At 46.8% G+C, this 18577-nt stretch overlaps 1 pseudogene; it reads right to left on the minus strand.

Moving 5' to 3' along the window:
• Positions 1-7318: 7318 nt before the first annotated feature.
• LOC130292077 (U2 spliceosomal RNA) lies at positions 7319-7478 on the minus strand (annotated as a pseudogene).
• Between the last annotated feature and the right edge of the window lie 11099 nt (positions 7479-18577).

Here is an 18577-nt window from a genome sequence, read left to right on the forward strand (position 1 = left end):
AGACTAGACTGACTTATTCACACTATGCAGAGGAACTGGTCCATGACCAGAGATGATCCGGAGAACTCATGGCTAAAAGCAGACCCTTGAAGGTCTCGGAGGGGGGGAGGTGTCCACCATGTTACATGACATGACAACAATTTAGAACCAATGCCTGGTCGGCACCGAGTAACTCTATAACGAGTCAATCAGCGATGCTTAGCAGGTCCATCTAACCTGGCCAATTGTCAAGGTGAAAAGATGATTGTTCGAACGCTCTTAGGAATGTTTGTTCAGCTGTGTAAAAGATCTTAAGTGTGAAATTGATCTAGAATGGTACAGTGCAAGCGGTCTACTGTTCTAGATCAGTGGTCTCCAGACTGTGGCCCTCCGGATGTTGCAAAGCACAACTTCAACATGCCCAGACAGCCAACGGCTATTTTATCCGGTCCGGGCTGCAAAAAAAAAGAAAAGAACTTTCTCTTGCCTGCGAGCCCCCGGAGCTCCGTTACAGGTGTTCGGTCCCCGGGCTGTATTCTTCTTACTTCCTGTTAGCCCGGCACATCACACGGAGCTTCAGCGTATCACCGGCCGCAGCTTTGTCCCGCCTCGGCCGGTGATAGGCTGAAGCTCCGTGTGACGTGCCGGACATACAGGAAGTAAGAAGAATAAAGCCCGGGGACCGAACACCTGTACCGGAGCTCCAGGGGCGCGCAGGCAAGAGAACGTTTGTTTTCTGTTTTTTTTGCAGCCCGGATCGGATAAAATAAGAAAAGTGCGCGCCGGACTACTCCTTAAACAGCTGGTCTGTACACTCTCAAAAAAAAAGTGTAAATCGAAAAAGTGTAAAAAAAATAGTGTGGAGTCGGGTGCAATGCAGGGTAGATGCAGGGCAGATGTGATGGTCCAAGGGGCAGATGGTATTAACCCCTTCTTGTCGTGACGCCAGAGTGTGGTTTAGCCTTAACCACCCCAAGGTAATACCCCTGATCCTGAGTTAGGCAGGGGCAATGAAGACACCAACACCAGATTAAGGATAACGGCAGCTTTACTGAGGGTAGACAGGTGATGTGGTCTTTGCAGTACAGCCAAATATCCCAGGGAGGTGACCAGTGACACAGCGGGACCTCGCAGGCTTGTTGGGACTTGCAGTAGTTAGACTGACTTTAGTGACAGTGAGTACAGATGAACTTGATAGACATGGTGACTGGCAATAAGATGACTTGACTTACTGATGAGCGACTTGTGGCTGCAGGACTTTAGACTTGAGGCCTCCAATACTCTGGACACAGACACTGGAACAACTTGACTGTACTGGACCTCAGGAACAAGAGAGAGATTGCAGCCCCTCCTCTGGTTTTATAAGGGGGGCTGTACAAGGAGCCCATAGGTCACTTGGGGGGTCACCTGGTCACTGGAGACCTCTGGGTAACAATCATGTGGTACAAACATTAAAGCAACAGTACATTAAATGAGGCAAAACAATATACATAATGGGGGTAGGCTGCAGGGGAGTCCTGGGGACATACAGGGGCTCTACCTGACAGGGCAGGAGGACAGTGCGGGGCCACATCATCCCGTACTGGGACATCACGATAGCCTGAGGTGCAGCGCTGCGCTAAAATAGAGACATATCTACACACAAAAACATCTCTAAAGATAATGATAAATGCCCCCCAGTGTCCAGTACTTAATCTGTTACTAATAGGAGTACCCAATTATAGTCAAGGCTCTGATTAGAGTGCCCACTACTTATACTGTTACTAATAAAAGTACCCAATCATAGTCCAGGCTCTGAGGACAGTGTCCAGTACTACTTATTCTGTTTTTAATAGGAATACCCAGTCATAGTCCAGGCTCTGATGAAAGTCTCTACGCTTTCATCTGGATCTTATAAGAGTCAGCATTCTTTGCTCTGAGAGTTCCTACTTTTATTTCTGATAACAGTCTCTATTCTTTGTTCTGGCTGTGATCACTATCCCTACAACTTCTTCTGTCTTTGTTCAGAGCCTTTGATAGGAGCTCCTATACTTTGCAGTAATGACAGTGTTCCCCTATTTTTCCCCTACTTCTAATTCCAGTTCTGAATAGAGTCCCTTCTTTTTGTTCTGGGTCTAACCACCATCCCCACTATTTGTTCTGTCTCTGATGAGAGTCCTTGATTAGAGTTCTTCTGGGTCTGATAAGAGTCTCTATCTTCTGGGTCTGATGATAGTCTTGACTCCTTCTGCATCTGATAAGAGTCTCTCCTCCATCTTCTGTGTCTGATAAGAGTCTCTCCCCATCTTCTGGGTCTGAAAAGAGTCTCTCCTCCATCTTCTGTGTCTGATAAGAGTCTCTCCCCATCTTCTGGGTCTGAAAAGAGTCTCTCCTCCATCTTCTGGGTCTGATAAGAGTCTCTCCTCCATCTTCTGGGTCTGATAAGAGTCTCTCCTCTATTTTCTGGGTCTGATATAAGTCTCTCCTCCATCTTCTGGGTCTGATAAGAGTCTCTCCTCCATCTTCTGGGTCTGATAAGAGTCTCTCCCCATCTTCTGGGTCTGATAAGAGTCTCTATCTTCTGGGTCTGATGATAGTCTTGACTCCTTCTGCATCTGATAAGAGTCTCTCCTCCATCTTGTGTGTCTGATAAGAGTCTCTCCCCATCTTCTGGGTCTGAAAAGAGTCTCTCCTCCATCTTCTGGGTCTGATAAGAGTCTCTCCTCCATCTTCTGGGTCTGATAAGAGTCTCTCCTCCATCTTCTGGGTCTGATATAAGTCTCTCCTCCATCTTCTGGGTCTGATATAAGTCTCTCCTCCATCTTCTGGGTCTTATAAGATTCTCTCCCCATCTTCTGGGTCTGATAAGAGTCTCTCCTCCATCTTCTGGGTCTTATAAGAGTATCTCCTCAATCTTCTGGGTCTGATAAGAGTCTCTCCTCTATCTTCTGGGTCTGATATAAGTCTCTCCTCCATCTTCTGGGTCTGATAAGAGTCTCTCCTCCATCTTCTGGGTCTGATAAGAGTCTCTCCTCCATCTTCTGGGTCTGATAAGAGTCTCTCCTCCATCTTCTGGGTCTGATAAGAGTCTCTCCTCCATCTTCTGGGTCTGATAAGAGTCTCTCCTCTATCTTCTGGGTCTGATATAAGTCTCTCCTCCATCTTCTGGGTCTGATAAGAGTCTCTCCTTCATCTTCTGGGTCTGATAAGAGTCTCTCCTCCATCTTCTGGGTCTGATAAGAGTCTCTCCCCATCTTCTGGGTCTGATGAGAGTCTCTCCTCCATCTTCTGGGTCTGATAAGAGTCTCTCCCCATCTTCTGGGTCTGATAAGAGTCTCTCCTCCATCTTCTGGGTCTGATAAGAGTCTCTCCTCCATCTTCTGGGTCTGATAAGAGTCTCTCCTCTATCTTCTGGGTCTGATAAGAGTCTCTCCCCATCTTCTGGGTCTGATAAGAGTCTTTCCCCATCTTCTGGGTCTGATAAGAGTCTCTCCTCCATCTTCTGGGTCTGATAAGAGTCTCTCCTCCATCTTCTGGGTCTGATAAGAGTCTCTCCTCTATCTTCTGGGTCTGATATAAGTCTCTCCTCCATCTTCTGGGTCTGATAAGAGTCTCTCCTCTATCTTCTGGGTCTGATAAGAGTCTCTCCTCTATCTTCTGGGTCTGATAAGAGTCTCTCCTCTATCTTCTGGGTCTGATAAGAGTCTCTCCTCTATCTTCTGGGTCTGATAAGAGTCTCTCCTCTATCTTCTGGGTCTGATAAGAGTCTCTCCTCTATCTTCTGGGTCTGATAAGAGTCTCTCCTCCATCTTCTGGGTCTGATAAGAGTCTCTCCTCCATCTTCTGGGTCTGATAAGAGTCTCTCCTCTATCTTCTGGGTCTGATAAGAGTCTCTCCTCTATCTTCTGGGTCTGATATAAGTCTCTCCTGAATCTTCTGGGTCTGATAAGAGTCTCTCCTCTATCTTCTGGGTCTGATAAGAGTCTCTCCTCCATCTTCTGGGTCTGATAAGAGTCTCTCCTCCATCTTCTGGGTCTGATAAGAGTCTCTCCTCCATCTTCTGGGTCTGATAAGAGTCTCTCCTCCATCTTCTGGGTCTGATAAGAGTCTCTCCTCCATCTTCTGGGTCTGATAAGAGTCTCTCCTCTATCTTCTGGGTCTGATATAAGTCTCTCCTCCATCTTCTGGGTCTGATAAGAGTCTCTCCTCTATCTTCTGGGTCTGATAAGAGTCTCTCCTCTATCTTCTGGGTCTGATAAGAGTCTCTCCTCTATCTTCTGGGTCTGATAAGAGTCTCTCCTCTATCTTCTGGGTCTGATAAGAGTCTCTCCTCTATCTTCTGGGTCTGATAAGAGTCTCTCCTCTATCTTCTGGGTCTGATAAGAGTCTCTCCTCCATCTTCTGGGTCTGATAAGAGTCTCTCCTCCATCTTCTGGGTCTGATAAGAGTCTCTCCTCTATCTTCTGGGTCTGATAAGAGTCTCTCCTCTATCTTCTGGGTCTGATATAAGTCTCTCCTGAATCTTCTGGGTCTGATAAGAGTCTCTCCTCTATCTTCTGGGTCTGATAAGAGTCTCTCCTCCATCTTCTGGGTCTGATAAGAGTCTCTCCTCCATCTTCTGGGTCTGATAAGAGTCTCTCCTCTATCTTCTGGGTCTGATAAGAGTCTCTCCTCCATCTTCTGGGTCTGATAAGAGTCTCTCCTCTATCTTCTGGGTCTGATATAAGTCTCTCCTCCATCTTCTGGGTCTGATAAGAGTCTCTCCTCTATCTTCTGGGTCTGATAAGAGTCTCTCCTCCATCTTCTGGGTCTGATAAGAGTCTCTCCTCCATCTTCTGGGTCTGATAAGAGTCTCTCCTCTATCTTCTGGGTCTGATAAGAGTCTCTCCTCTATCTTCTGGGTCTGATAAGAGTCTCTCCTCCATCTTCTGGGTCTGATATAAGTCTCTCCTCCATCTTCTGGGTCTGATAAGAGTCTCTCCATCTTCTGGATTTAATAAGTGTGCCCAAAGTTTGTTCTCTCTCACAAGAGTATTCTATTCTGTTTTCCTGCATCTCCTTATCTGAATCAAGGTGGTATCGCTTGGATGTCACCTTGTTCCATAGTGATGCTGAAGGAAAGAGAAAGCAAGGTCATTGTGTACCACGTCCCTGTTGCCCTTGTCAACATCTGCTCCTCAATTTACCTTCTGTGTCTGGGATGCCTGTAAAGTCAGCGGGCCTATTTGTTGCTGTGTGACAGTGCAGGCAGCGGGGGCGTGCTGATGTGGGACATTATGGCTTATGACGTGCGCTTTTATGTCCCCGGAGAAGCAGCGAAGAGCCATCTGTCTGCAGCACCCATACACCTCACTGCACGCAAGGTCTGCAGACTCTGCACCCTCCCTGCCAGCAGATAAGGGCACGTCCAGGACATTGGCGCACAGTGTGTCCTGTCTACGGTATAATTCCATTATCATCTTCCATACATACTCACAGATATCTCCATGTCTCCACAATATACCGGAATTTGCATGTGCAGGACTAATGTAAATTCTTCCCAGGTCTGGAGACCATTTCTCTGGAGCCTCATTGCAGTCATAGCTGATCTATGGTTCCTTCTTACCAGCTATATCGGCTGTGGAGATGCTTATTACTGTAATGAGATGGATGGTCCTATTATGGGGGCACTGTGAGACTATAACAGAGGCATTCCGGTTATCACTGCCCTGGGAGCCTTGTGGCTTTTTCTTTCATTTTCTGTCCATGTTTATTGGGACATAGAGGCTGTGACTGAAATCTTAGCACAATGGCCTGTACTCTTACTAGGACATTGTGAATGGCCCCGTTATGGGGAGGGGCACCGTGAGGCTGTTATGGGACCACTGTGCTTGTCACTGATGTGGATGCTCTGTGGTTTGTGCTTAGGAGAAATTTAACAAATCGTGTTATGGCAGCACTGTGAGGCTGTTATGAGGCATTGTAGGTGTCACTGATGTGGGACCACTGTGGCTGTCCACATTATGGAGGCAGAATGAGGCTGTTGTGGGGGTGTGGTGACCCAGTACAGGATGATGTCCTGTCAGGTAAACATTGCCTCAGGCACTTCCAGTATCACTTTTCTGGGCCCACTACTCCAGGGTATATTGTGTTGTTAGTTTGTGACTCAAGTTTATGTAAATGGTTAACAGTGTTATTGTGCCTTTAAGGGAAGTCATGCAGAGTAGACCATGTGATTCTGATGCCCCAATGGGGGGCCCCTAATCAAATCCTTATAAAATGTAGAGAGGGAGGAATAAGTCAGTCTGGAGCTGAGGTACAGTGTGGAGCTGGAGAGAGGAGAAGTCTGTGGTAACCTGAAGGGGACCTGTGAAGTCAAAAGTCAGATAGAAAGCCTCAGGCAACTGTTGGTTCCATAGTATACAGTCCAAGCCTGGCGGTAAGCTAAAGCTTGGTGGGAAATTACAACAGTCAGTCCCAAGTCAGCATGGATGGTCTCAAGTCACAATTTTAAAACCTAGAATTCACAGTCTAAAGTCTACAGTAACTAAATTCAGCCTAGTGAAAAGTATCACAAGTCCCGGCAAGGCAACAGGCTCCCGAAGGTTACTCTGCATTTCCCCTGCTCTTATCTGTACTGTAAAGGATTATAACATCTATCCTTTTTTTTTTTTTATCTAAAGCCGAGGAACGTGCTCTCGATTCACCCAAAGTGCAAGAAAAAGTGCAAATGTGTTACACTAAAAAAACGTGCACAAAGGATGCGGTCTATCGCAAGCCCTTCTCCGATAGGAGAGAGGCCCCCCAACAAACCTTACCCTTCACCTCTGGACCAAAAGGTACCTGCGAGGTTCCAGGTTCGATGTCCCTTTTCGCCGAAGCTACTAGGGGACCACAAATGCTCCCGGCATCCCCCTTGGCGTTAGCCAAGGTATCTGCCCGCAGAGCCGATAACGGTAGGTACCCTGCCAAAGCAGGAGTACCCGGGGTGTTTGCAGGGAGGTGCGGAACCTAATGGCCACACACACCTCCCCTAGACCGCCAGGAGGGACACCCAGAAGGGCTACCGCATCCTGACAAATCCTGTGAACACACAACACGCAAAAAGTGACACAGTGAGACAAAAAGAAATAAATAAGTGAATGTGTGCAGATATACTGCCCGGACATCCGGCCGGATCTATAAAAAATTTCTCTGATCCTAGCCAGAAGGCCGGGAATCAAGAGGTGAGTGCCACAAGGTGAAGAGATTATGGTGCCCGTGCTTCAACTCAGTGAGTCCTTCCTCCCAGTGAGTTTCGGCACCTCGGGGTCACCACTCCCCGAGGCACAAAAGTACCTCGGCTCTAGACCCTCTCAGCCTCATGGCGAGACCCGGAGGGAACAGGTCACATCGGGGCAGCCGTCGAGCTGATTCCTCAGAACCAGCCCCGGAAAGCCCTGGTACACCTGCATCCTCCATGCAGCACCCATCCCCACCAGCATAAAAACTGATAAGAACAGATACTACACTTGATCTTAGCCAAAAGGCCGAGAAGCGATAACATCTATCCTTACCTCAGTAAAAGGCAGTATTCCGTAACCCTGCATCTATGGTCATTACAGTCCCCAGCGCTTGGCCCAGGAGAACTGTCTAATCCTTGGAGTAGTGGTTAACGCTACCCTGGCATCACAAACTGTGCATTACCCCAGCAATACACCACAGGGGCACTGCAGTTGTCCTTGGCATGGATGCTCTGTTAGTTTTACACTTTTTGGAGTACTGTATTGGGCCTTGGTATGGACGTGCATCAGGGTTGTCACTGGTATGAGAGCTCTTTGACTTGTATGCTGTTATGGGCGGCGCTCTGGCCTTTTATCCCACCATGAGTGCCTCCTCTCTCCCCACTTCTGCAACCCCGGGACTCGTGGGAAGTACCTGCACGCGTGTCCCGGGCATTGCTATGGGCAATGCTCTGGCCGTTCAGTCCTGCCATGAGTGCACCCCTTCCTTTGGTTTTGGTGGCTCCGGGACTGCGTCTTGGCTAGTCAAGCCTCTGTATATTTCTTCTGTTAACGGAGAGAACCTGAAGGGTACGGTCCATTTCCTCACTGAATCTCTCATCATGCAAGTGGAAGTGTTGCATATAGAGAGGATACAGTTCTTAGTGCTTCCTCGTTGTACCTCTGAACATCTTCTTGGACTTCCTTGGCTTCAGCATCATTTTCCGGAACTCTGGAAAAGTTTTTTTGCTGGGGAACCTTTTGTCAAGGTCACTGTCTGGAGTCCTTCTTGCCTAAGTCTGATTCATCGCCTCCCATTAAGTCAAGCATTCCTGTCCCTCATTGTGACATTGCTGATGTATTCTGCAAGAAACAAGCAGAGACTCCTCCTCCACATCGCCCTTATGATTGTCCCATTGATCTTCAACGTGGTACTACTCCTTCTTGGGGAACAATTTACCCACTGTCTTTACCTGAAATGCAAGCTATGGAAAAATATATTCAGGAAAACCTTCAAAAAGGTTTTATCCGGAAATCCTTCTCTCCTGCTGGGGCTGGATTCTTCTTTCTTGGAAAGAAGGATGAATCTCTCCATCCTTGCATTGACTATCGGGGACTTAATTAAATCCCAATCAAAAACCGCTACCCTTTGCCCTTGATTTATTTACTCTTTGATTGTCTACATGGAGCCAGAATCTTCACTAAATTGGATCTGCAGGGGGCATATAATTTAATTCGCATTCGTGAAGGCAATGAATGGAAAACAGCTTTCAACACCCGTGATGGCCATTTTGAGCATCTCGTCATGTCTTTCGGTCTCTCTACAAATTTTTCCAAGAATTTGTAAATTATATCTTGCGTGGTAGTTTATCTGGACGATATCTTGATTTTTTTCTCCCAATTTAAAACTTTATCGTCTTTATGTCTGCCAAGTCCTGCATCGTCTCTGGGAGAATCATCTGTTTGCCAAGTTGGAGAAATGCCTCTTTGAGAGAACTAGTCTTCCTTCCTTTTCTGGGTTACATTATCCCCCATCAAGGACTACAGATGGATCCAGCCAAGCTTTCTGCCGTTTTGGACTGGCCTCATTCTTCTGGTTTACGGGCTATTCAACAATTTTTGGGGGTTGCCAACTACTACCGTCAATTCATTCCCCATTTTTCTTCTTTGGTTGACCCAGTTGTAGCCCTCACCAAAAAGAACAACAACATCAAAAATTGGTCTCCTTAGGCTGAAGAGGCTTTTTCTCGGTTGAAATCTGCCTTTGCTTCTGCACCTCTTCTCTCAAGACCTGATCCTGAAAAACCATTCTTTTTGAAGGTAGACACATCTTCGGTTGAAGCTGTCGCAGTTTTGTCTCAGAAGTCCCCCAAAGAAAAAACATTACTTGTGTTTTTTTCTCCAAGATCTTTTCTCCTGCGGAGAGAAACTATTCAGTTGGTGTTCGGGAACTCCTCGCCATCAAACTTGCCTTAGAAGAATGGCGCCATCTTTTAGAGGGCTCTACACATCCTGTCAGCATTTTTACAGATCACAAAAACTTTTTACATCTACAGTCTGCTCAACGCCTTAACCCCCGTCAAGATGGTCGCTCTTCTACTTTCGATTCAACTTCATCATTCATTTTGGTCCTGCCGATATTGTTGGTCAGGATTTCACTCCTCGTCATATAATCCCTCCAGAGTGCCAGATTACTCGGCTCCAACTTCTCTTCTTCAAGTCCCATCAGGGAGGACGTTCGTGCCCCCTCGTCTCAGATGTCCTCAGTTGGGAACACGCCTCGCTGCTGGCTGGTCACTCTGGGATCAAGAAGTCTTGCAGTTAATGTCTCTACACTACTGGTGGCCGCATCTCAAACAAGATGTCACTGATTACGTCAGTACTTGTACTACCTGTGCTTGTGACAAGACTCTGCGGTTGAAACCTGCTGGACAACCCTTGCCTATTCCGAATACCCCATGGATTTTATCACCTATCTGCCTCCTTCCTGTAACAATACTGCAATGTGGGTGGTCGTTGATCGGTTTTCCAAGATGGCACATTTTTTTTCCTTTTCCTGGACTTCCTTCTGCTCCTCACTTGGCTGAACATTCTGGTCTCCATTCCCACATTGTCTAAGAGCGTGGGGTATAATTTGTTTCCAAATTCTGGCATGCCCTTTGCTTTCGTTTAAAAATTAATCTGGACTTTTCTTCCGCCAACCACCCAAAATCCAACAGGAAAATGGAGAGAGTTAACCAAGTTCTAGAAGGCTGCCTGCGACATTTTGTTTTGGCTCTGCATGACAATTGGGTTGATCTTCTGCCTTGGGCGGAGTTTTCTTATAATCACAGAGACTCTGAGCCCATGAAAACTTCTTCCTTTTTTGTTGTCTACGGACTTCATCCTCGTCCACCTCTTCTTCTACCTGATTCCTCTGGAGTGCCGGCCGTAGATACACTTATTAGAAATGTTATGTCCATCTGGCAAGTGACTCAGCGCTCGTTGCTTTCTGCTTCCTCCCAAATGAAGTCTCAAACAAACAAGAGGAGAAGGTCTCCTCCGTCTTTTTCTCCTGGTGACAGGGTCTGGCTCTCCTTCAACCTCCCTATTATGGTGCCTGATTTTCATGCTTTGTGCCGAGAGAAAGCTTTTTCCAGTGTTTGCCTATTATTGTTCCTGACCTCCTGACTACGCTACTTTCTACCTGCCCTTCTGACCTGTGCTTCGTCCTCACCACGAATTATCCTCCATGCCAAGTTTACATCTGGGCAACCTGTGTGGACAGATCGTGCCAGGGGTAGCGACCTGGGTGCCGCCTGCCACAGCAAGACCATCCCGCTTTACGGAGGGCTCTGGAGAAAACCAGCGGCACCTTAGACTCCGCTCCCTGGTTAGGTTCAGACATAGTTCACAGGTCAGCGGATCCACTACCCTGCCTCTTACATATGCAACATGGCTGCCTCTGTTATAGGGGCACAGTAAGGCTGTTATGTTGGCACTGTAAGGCTGTTATGGGGGCACTGTAAAACGGTTATGAGGGCAATGTGGTTGTCACTAATATGAGGATAATCTCCATAGACACAACTATCATATAGCTGACATGAACAGTAATAGCGTTGGCTGTCTGGGCATGCTGGGAGTTGAAGTTTTGCAACAGCTGGAGGGCCACAGTTTAAGACCACTGAGTTATAGGGATCATCTTCGTGTCAGGAATTGTCATGGCGGCACATCGCAGTCATCCAAATGTTACACTATCGTTAACTATTGAGTTGCTTTACGATGGGCTTAAGAAGACAATCAAGTCAACAGTAACAATATATTCAGATGACCACCATGTGCCGACAGTTCCTCACACTAAGATGATGGCTATATCTGGTCCTGTTAGCAGAAGGATAGCCGTGTCTGTGGATATTATAGGTAACTCTCTTCCTGCTGTCCCGGTTCCAGAATGTGCAACCACAGAGATCAATCCGTCCGGTAATAACCGATGGTTAAAAATTCATGCAGCATTAATGATGTGGTCTGAGGCCGGTGCCAACCCACAAACCCTCCCTCCATTCACACCGCACTGCGACCGGCAGGAGTAATTGTGCTACCGACATCTGATCTCAGCAGGATGGAGGGGGTTTATCCCAGGAACGGCACCGTATATCTTCATAAGGGCAGACCCCCCCATAAATAAAATATATACTGTTCTGTGGGGCCTCTAGGTGGATACTGTATGTATTTAACGGATGGGGGGGCATCAAATTTACTTCTCTAAACCCCCCTAAGCTTCCAGGGATACTAGGCATCAACCTCTAACCCCCCTAGACCTCCAGGGATAAGAGATGCCAACCTTTAACCCCTCCCCAGACCTATTGGGGTGATTGGTGTCAACCTCTAACCCTCCTAGGCATTCAGCGATAATAAGTGTCAACCTCTAACCCCCTAGACCTACAGGGGTAATAGATGTCAACCTCTAACCCCCTAGACCTACAGGGGTAATAGATGTCAACCTCTAACCCCCTAGTCCTACAGGGGTAATAGATGTCAACCTCTAACCCCCTAGACCTACAGGGGTAATAGATGTCAACCTTTAACCCCTAGACCTACAGGGGTAATAGATGTCAACCTCTAACCCGCTAGACCTACAGGGGTAATAGATGTCAACCTTTAACCCCCTAGACCTACAGGGGTAATAGATGTCAACCTTTAACCCCCCTAGACCACTGGGGATGATTAGTGTAAACCTCTAACCCTTCTAGTTATTCAGAGAAAATAGGTGTCAACGTCTAATCCCCCTAGACCTACAGGGGTAATAGATGTCAACCTCTCCCCCCCCCTTAGAACTCCAAGAACAATAGGTGTCAATCTCTACGCCCGCCTAGACCTCCAAGAAGAATAGTTGTCAACCTCAAACCTTCCTCTCTACTTAGACCTCCAGGAAAAATAGCTGACAAGCTCAAAGCCTCCTAGACCTCTAGGGATAAGAGGTGTCAACCTTAAACCCCTCCCCCATACCTCTAGGGATGATAGGTGTCAACCTCAAACCCTTATAGACCTCCAGAGCTAATAGGTGTCAACCTCTAACCCTCCTAGACCTCCAGGGATAAGAGCTTTCAACCTTTAACCCCTCCCCCAGACCTCTGGGGATGATTGTTGTCAACCTCTAATCATCTAGACCTAAAGGGATAATAGATGTAAACCTCTAACCCCCTAGACCTACAGGGGTAATAGATGGCAACCTTTAACCCCCCTAGACCTCTGGGGATGATTAGTGTAAACCTCTAACCCTTCTAGATATTCAGAGATAATAGGTGTCAACTTCTAACCCCCTAGACCTACAGGGGTAATAGATGTCAACCTCTCCCCCCTTAGAACTCCAGGAACAAAAGGTGTCAATCTCTACGCCCGCCTAGACCTCCAAGAAGAATAGTTGTCAACCTCTAATCTCTTTAAACTACCAGGGATAATAGGTGTAAACCTCTACCTCACCTAGACTTCCAGGAAGAATAGTTGTCAACTTCTAACCTCTCTGAACTTCCAGGGATAATAGGTGTCGACCTCTACCTCCCCTAGACTTCCAGGGATAATATACTGCTCAAAACAATAAAGGGAACACTTAAACAACACAATGTAACTCTAAGTCAATGACACTTCTGTGAAATCCCACTGTCCACTCAGGAAGAACACTGATTGACAATCAATTTCACATGCTAAAGCTTAGAAGAAATGCGGAGCACTCACCAGGTAAGTTGATCAGGGGTCACTTTATTGTAGTTCAGTACAGTTGGGTAAACATGCAGGGGGAGAAGATGGAATAAATGCGGGATGACCGACCGTTTACGCGCTGAAGCGCTACATCAGGCCAGTGACAAAGTGCTTTGGCGCATAAATGGTCCGTCGCAAGCTTGCTTACCTCCGCGTCCATTCCATCTGCTCCCCTGCATGTTAACCCGACTGTATTGAACTACAATAAGGAAGCCCCCAATCAACTTACCTGGCGAGTGCTCCGCATTTCTTCTATGCTTTATTGTCTACACTGCACTGTATTGCGTGTCAGCACCGAAGAGACTTCTGGTGTGGCTTCCAGGGACTGCACGAACGTGTTGGAATTGTGTCCTGTTCACACAGCAGCATATGGATGGTGTCGGGATTACTCTATTCTCGCATTCAATTTCACATGCTGTTGTGCAAAAGGAAACAGGTGGAAATTATAAACAATTAGTCTAGTAGGCAATTAGTCTAGCTATCACTCTAGTGGTAGCATGAGACGGAGTCACAACCCACACAAGTGGCTCAGGTAGTGCAGCTCATCCAGGATGGCACATCAATGCGAGCTGCGGCAAGAAGGTTTGCTGTGTCTGTCAGCGTAGTGTCCAGAGCATGGAGGCGCTACCAGGAGACAGGTCAGTACATCAGGAGACATGGAGGAGGCCGTAGGAGGTCAACAACCCAGCAGCAGGACCGCTACCTCCACCTTTGTGCAAGGAGGAGCAGGAGAAGCACTGCCAGAGCCCTGCAAAATGACATCCAGCAGGCCACAAATGTGCATGTGTCCACTCAAACAGTCAGAAACAGACTCTATGGGGGTGGTATGAGGGCCCGATGTCCACAGGTGGGGGTTGTGCTTACAGCCCAACAACGTTCAGGACGTTTGGCATTTGCCAGAGAACACTAAGATTGGCAAATTCGCCACTGGAGCCCTGTGCTTCACAGATGAAAGCAGGTTCACACTGAGCACATGTGACAGACGTGACAGAGTCTGGAGATGCCGTGGAGAACATTCTGCTGCCTGCAAAATCTTCCAACATGACCGGTTTGGCAGTGGGTCAGTAATGGGGTGGGGTAGAATTTCTTTGGGGGGCCGCACAGCCCTCCATGTGCCTGCCAGAGGTAGCCTGACTGCCATTAGGTACCGAGATGAGATCCTCAGACCCCTTGTGAGACCATATGCTGGTGCGGTTGGCCCTGGGTTCCTCCTAATGCAAGACAATGCTAGATCTCATGTGGCTGGAGTGTGTCAGCAGTTCCTACAAGAGGAAGGCATTGATGCTATGGACTGGCCGCCCGTTCCCCAGACCTGAATCCGATTGAGCACATCTGGGACGTCTCGCTCCATCCACCACAGACTGTCCAGGAGATGGCGGATGCTTTAGTCCAGGTCTGGGAGGACATCCCTCAGGAGACCATCCTCCACCTCATCAGGATCATGTCCAGGCGTTGTAGGGAGGTCATACGGGCACGTGGAGGCCACACACACTACTGAGCCTCATTCTGACTTGTTTTAAGGACATTACATAAAGTTGGATCAGCCTGTAGTGTGGTTTTCCACTGTGATTTTGAGTGTGACTCCATATCCAGACCTCCATGGGTTGGTAAATGTGATTTCCATTGATACGTTTTGTGACTTTGTTGTCAGCGCATTCAACTATGTAAAGATGAAAGTATTTCATACGATTAGTTCATTCATTCAGATCTAGGATGTGTTATCTTAGTGTTCCCTTTATTTTTTTGAGCAGTGTAGGTGTCAACCTCTACCCACCCAGACCTAGGTGTTAACTTGTAATCTCCCCCAGGGATCCAGAGATATTAAAGGGGTATTCCAGATTTATTTTTTTATTTGACTATGCTACATTGGCTGTAAAGTTAGTGTAGTTCATAATACAGAGTCTGTATCTGTGTCACATGGTGGTCTCGCAATTCTTCTGTAATTTTTGCCCCAAGGTTTATTTTTGACAGCATACAAAATGAGTGTTGTCTCAGGTTTTTCAAGGTTACAGTGCGGTCCGAGACCTGACATCACTAGTCAGTTGATCAGAGGGAGTCTTTCCTGCTTTAATGAGTGCGGCAACCACTGGGTGGGAGAGAGATCAATCTGCAACTAATTGTATTTTTGCAACAGCTAGAGGCACCCTTGTTAGAAAACACTGGTCTTTTGAATGGAATGCAGCTCATTTGTGTTTAAATGAGTGGGGAGGGAGGAAAGTGACCTCACACTTACAAATAAGGAATTATGGGATTTGTAGGAAATAGCCAGTTCACAAAAAGCTAGCCACAGTATTATGGTAATCTCACAGCATAGCCATGTAGCCCCAAGACAAGTGCGGATCCTTCCTAAGCATGTCCATTACTGTCTGCCAGGTACGTACTAAAATCACCTAACGTGTTACCCCTCCCCCCCCCCCCCCCAGGCCTTTAGGGATAACAGATTTAAGCCCATTATTATCCTAAAACTCCTTTGTTTGCCCAAGGTAGTGATTTCCTTGCTTTTATTCTGCACCAGCATTTAATAATAATAATAATAATAATAAAAAATAATAATAATAACATATTAGGGAATCACAATACGAGCAATTGTCTATATCTGCCAAGGGGCCACACTGCCAAAACATTCCAGGGTACCCATGCCACCCGATGTTTTCATCCTTACAGCACTCACAGTGGAGTTTCCCTTTAAGCCGTTGCCCAGCACAGGAGTGTGCATCACACTGGAGGATGGTGTAGTCACTGACTATTACACATTGTCAAGGATAAGAACCACAACACACAGGTATGTAATATTGCGGGGCCTTGACCGGGGAGATGCGGCTCGGCGCACTGGAAACAATGATTTCAGGAAGCGCGGCAGGACAGGTTTGACACAAGTCATTTCACACATGAGTCATGTTCACACAATAAGGAACCATACGACTATGAGGACACAACGTGAGGATAACCAGTGCAAAGGGCAGGTGCTATAGCAACAGTATATATACAGCTGAGTTTGTTATTGAGCACAACTCATGGTGGCGTCATCTGTGCTTTTGCATGGGACTGCAGGTATACACACCATGGCAGTGTTTCCCAACCAGGGTGCCTCCAGCTGTTGCAAAACTACAACTCCCAGCATGCCCGGACAGCCGAAGGCTGAAATTCTTCTAGAAAATGAAGTATTTCTCACAGAAAAGGACTGCAGTGTGGTGTCCTGGTACCGTATTATATACGCTACCTGTATAGAGGTCCCCATAGTCAGAGTCCCTAGGATGTCGGGGTCCCTCTGTTGTAGATCTCCCCTTGTCACCTCTCGCTTACTCCATAAGTGTATAGCAGTTCTATTTAATATTTATATAATTTTAGGTATAAAAATGTATATATTTGGTTATCTACCTGTACGGAGCGTAGCAGGACCTGCGAGTCACGTGATTAGGTTGAAACTCTATGGTTTTACTACAGGACCTTTGGAGGTTCCCGTGACGCATTAACCCACAATGCACTGTAACGGTGAGTGACAGTTGTTACGGACCAATCCAAAATGGCCGGCCCCTGCCCATATAAGGGAGCTGCGCCATCTTGATCCCTCTCTTGTGTTGCTGATTCTGGAAGAGGTAGGACCTCCGCAGCTTACAAGACTAATTACTAGGCCAAAGCCTTGCGGCCTAGGCCTATAGCATAGCGGATAGACTAAGCAATTCCCCGCTACTCAGGATCACTGGACCTCAATATTCCCCTAAATCCAGCGGATCTCTGCTAGACAATTCTTCACAAGCTAAATTGAGCTTATCTGATCCCAACCGACTGTCAATCGCTGCTCAAGCTCTATGTAAAGAGACTCTGTTATCTGGACTCTTACTGTTATTTCATGCACAGAAACTCCTCAGTAAAAGTTCCTGCAAGTTTTCAGTTAACAGCGGTTGTGGACAATCCTTTATTTTTGCATCACCTTTTGCTTTTGGGAAGGGTGGCAATAGGCCTATCAAGAAACACAGTATTTAACCCTCACCCTGGCGTCACGAGTGACAAGGGTTAACAGCGCCCTTAATTATCCTGCACAGCGACACCCTAAGCATCCTATACTCCCACAAGACGGTACCCTCTTCTCCGGCACCACAGCAGTAACACATGCTTTGCTATACACATGTTTATTCCCTTTGTGTGTATTGGACCTAAACCAAAAAAGAGAGCCCCCGGAGCGGACAGCATGGTAGGGGAGGGGGCACATGACAGGGGGCAGTAGGATGCGAGGAGGAAGGAAGAAGAGGGGGGGTTTACGTTACGTAGATGGGGAGGGGGGAAAGAGGTAGATATAAAAGGTATGGTGGAAAGGGAGGAATCAGTCGCCCGACCTGGTTTAGGGTGAGGTGGGGCATGGTATTTATTGTCGCAGCGGCGGGAGATGGAGGGGGATCTGGAGGCATGCTCGAGCGGTTGGCACAGTGGTCTCCGAAGGTGGTGCCCTTGGGTTAGGTGAGGGGCGACCAAGGGCAAAGTAGGAGAGAGCGGAAGGAGAAGCTGCCTTCAGGTCCCCCTACAGTCTGGGGATAGCTCAGGGTTTGGGTTAAGTCATTTTGCACTATGTTCAGTGTCATATATCAGAGTTATGGGGTAATGTTACCTCGGATAGTTGGAGATGTTATGGGTCATGTTGTTTATAAAGACATGTAAAGTGTGTTATATATTTATATGTATATTTGGGAATATATATTTGTTTTATGTTTGGATAAAAAAATTGGGTCCGCTGTGGCCTTTGCACCACACTTGAGTGTTGTTTTTCTTGGGAGAGGGAATTAGTAGGGGTGGGTGGTGTTGGGGCTAAGCGTAACTCTACGCTCCCCTAGTCAAGGGAGAAAATAGTCTGGACAAAATTATTGGCACACTTAACTTAATATTTGGTTGCTAGTGTTGAGCGGCATAGGCCATATTCGAATCCGCGAATATTCGTGAATATATGGACGAATATTCGTCATATATTCGCGAATATTCGCATATTCGTAATATTCTGGTTTTATTTTCGCATGTGCGAAAATTCGCGTGTGCGAAAATTAACATACGCAAAAATTAACATACACAAAATTAGCATAAGTAAAAATGCGCATATGCGAAAATTCGCACGCCACTCTCAGACAGTAGTATTTAAGCCTTCTTTACACCACACAAGCTGGAAGCAGAGAGGGATGATCACTGTGATGTGTACTGTGAAAAAAAAAAAAAAAAACGAATATTCGTAATTATGAATATATAGTGCTATATTCGCGAATTCGTGAATATGCGATATTCGCGAATAAAATTTGCATTGCGAATATTCGCAAGCAACACTATTGTTTGCACACCCTTAGGACAAAATAAGTGAAATCAGTGTCTTCCTACAACCATCAATAAGCTTCTTACACCTCTCAGCCGGATTGTTGGACGACTCTTCCTTTACAAACTGCTCC

This window comes from Hyla sarda, chromosome 9 (genome assembly GCF_029499605.1).
Source record: "Hyla sarda isolate aHylSar1 chromosome 9, aHylSar1.hap1, whole genome shotgun sequence".
In the NCBI taxonomy this organism is placed as follows: Eukaryota; Metazoa; Chordata; class Amphibia; order Anura; family Hylidae; genus Hyla; species Hyla sarda.